This window comes from Ovis canadensis, chromosome 3, assembly GCF_042477335.2.
Source record: "Ovis canadensis isolate MfBH-ARS-UI-01 breed Bighorn chromosome 3, ARS-UI_OviCan_v2, whole genome shotgun sequence".
In the NCBI taxonomy this organism is placed as follows: domain Eukaryota; kingdom Metazoa; phylum Chordata; class Mammalia; order Artiodactyla; family Bovidae; genus Ovis; species Ovis canadensis.
In genome coordinates, this window is record NC_091247.1 from 79,139,535 (window position 1) to 79,141,296 (window position 1,762).

The window sequence follows — 1,762 nt, forward strand, 5'->3', positions numbered from 1 at the left end:
TGCCTGGAGAATCCCAGGGACTGGGAAGCCTGGTGGGCTGCTGTCTATGGGGTCACACAGAGTCGGACACGACTGAAGTGACTTAGCAGTAGCAGCAGCATGTGCATTGAGTCGGTGATGCCATCCAGCCGTTTTGTCCTGTCGTCCCCTTCCCCTGCCCCCAATCCCTCCCAGCATCAGAGTCTTTTCCAATGAGTCAACTCTTTGCATGAGGTGGCCAAAGTATTGGAGTTTCGGCCTCAGCATCAGTCCTTCCAGTGAACACCCAGGACTGGTCTCCTTTAGGACGGACTGGTTGGATCTCCTTGCAGTCCAAGGGACTCGCAAGAGTCTTCTCCAATACCACAGTTCAAAAGCATCAATTCTTCGGCATTCAGCTTTCTTCACAGTTCAACTCTCACGTCCATACATGACTACTGGAAAAGCCATAGCCTTGACTAGACGGACCTTTGTTGGGAAAGTGATATCTCTGCTTTTGAATATGCTATCTAGGTTGGTCATAACTTTCCTTCCAAGGAGTAAGCGTCTTTTAATTTCATGGCTGCGGTCACCATCTGCAGTGATTTTGGAGCCCCAAAAAATAAAGTCCGACACTGTTTCCACTGTTTCCCCATCTATTTCCCATGAAGTGATGGGACCAGATGCTATGATCTTAGTTTTCTGAATGTTGAACTTTAACATCTTCATTATTAATTATATTTTAAATGCTAAATCAACATGGTCACGAGAGGTGATTTTTCATGTCTTCAATTCGAACTTCTTGTTTAAGCATTGGCCAATCTGCACTATTTCAGTACCTCACTGAAGCCGTCACAAAATTGAAGGTCACCCTGGCTCTGGGCACACTCCGAAAACTGTTTCACCTCATAGAAGCAAGGGCCATTCTGCTGCAGCTGTGGCAGCTGGGTTCCCTGAGCTTCCTGGTAAGTGATGTCAGGGCTTGAGGGCTCAGTACTGCTTCCCCCACTGAAGTACCCAGTGATGACGTGATGAAGAATGTGGCCCACGGCAAAACCCACAGCCATCTGGGCCATCAGACCTGGCTGCTGGGGAACAGCAGCAGGGGAACCAGCGGCAGCGGGGGGAGCCGCTGCTGGTGGCTGAGCTATGGGCACTGACCTCAGTGCTGCTCTCATCTGAGGCACGCAGCTGGCAGAACCGGCCATGCAGGAAGCACGGCTTCAACTTCCACTAGCCATCTTGACCGCACTGCTAAGTGACATCAACAGGTGCATGACCCGGGTGGATTCTCTTCATGTAAATCTTGTACATTTCTTAGATTCATTCCTAGGTATTCTCTTGTAGTTCTTGTTTTTGTAAATTGAATACTTTTCTAGGTGATTGTTCATATATTGGTAAATTATTGATCATGTTTTAATTTTGCTCTCAGCTACCTTACTAAATTGTCTAAATCTTGTAATGATTTTTAAAGTTGATTTTCTGCCATAATATTATCTCACCTGCAAAGAATAATGTTTTCTTCCTTTTCCTTTCCTTCCCTTTCCTTTTCCTTGTAATTTTCCCTCTCTTTCTCTAATGACGTTGGCTAGTATTGGCCAAAGGTAAATAATACTGGCCATAGTGTGCAGTCTTGTTTTGTTTCTGATTTTAATACAACTCAGTGTTTCACTGTATAGTTTTTGGCATTTCTAATGATATATGTATTTTTTCATGTTAACATCTATTACTACTTTTAATAAGGTTTTTTTTATTGAAAGGGATATTGAAATGTTATTAGATACCTTTTCAGCATCTGCAAGAA

The 1,762-nt window shown here is 44.2% G+C and overlaps 1 pseudogene; it reads right to left on the minus strand.

The window, feature by feature from the left end:
• Positions 1-785: 785 nt before the first annotated feature.
• LOC138436982 (coiled-coil-helix-coiled-coil-helix domain-containing protein 2 pseudogene) lies at positions 786-1,166 on the minus strand (annotated as a pseudogene).
• Between the last annotated feature and the right edge of the window lie 596 nt (positions 1,167-1,762).